Genomic DNA, 814 nt, shown 5'->3' on the forward strand with positions numbered 1-814 from the left:
GCACCTTATTTAAACACAGTGTCTCATTTGTCTGCTCTTTGCAGTAAAGTCTTACCATGTCATAGCATCCACAAAAGCTTTGTGAGATCGAACAAAATCAGTGTGAGATGGACATATGAAATGTATGCAAATGTGTGTAGACTCTTGATCTACAGTGCTGTGCATGCCATATCCTCATCCCTTGGATAACCAGCATTCCATAATTAATTGATTTGGCTTATGCAAGAACAAAATATCACCTTTTTTACACTTGATAAGACTGAGCAAGACGTGGCTGTGGCCACAGACTCCAGTGGCCCCTGGTTCAGCTGGGCAGACAGACATCCTCTGTTTAAGTGTTTGACCCAGTCTGTGGTTTCTGCATGCAAATGTATAAAGAAATATTATCTGCCTTCTCTTGATTATGCAGCTTTTTGTGTACCAGTCCTAAAACATCCAGGAAGACCCACTACTGATATACACAAATTAGTCACTGACCACAATACACTTTGGGACCAAAAATAAGATTATGTTTAAATCGGCCTGATTCCACTTTCTGTCAAGCCACGCATTTGGAATTCAAACACCATCAGCCTCGAAAGCTATCTTTGTTGAAGCCACTATGGGTTTTTGGTGTTTAATGCTGACCTCGAGGGCGAAAGTGCTGCTCCACACTGCACGGTTGCACAACCACATGACATCCTCCTACTTTCATTGCCTTTCCTCACGCAACAGGGACTAAAAATAGTTACAAAGCATTCTGATTAATAAAAAATAATCTATGACCAAAAGGTAAAGTATTCTCAAAGAAAAGAGGGAAATTTTGTTTAGAGTG

Source organism: Parus major, chromosome 8 (assembly GCF_001522545.3).
Source record: "Parus major isolate Abel chromosome 8, Parus_major1.1, whole genome shotgun sequence".
NCBI classification, from domain to species: Eukaryota; Metazoa; Chordata; class Aves; order Passeriformes; family Paridae; genus Parus; species Parus major.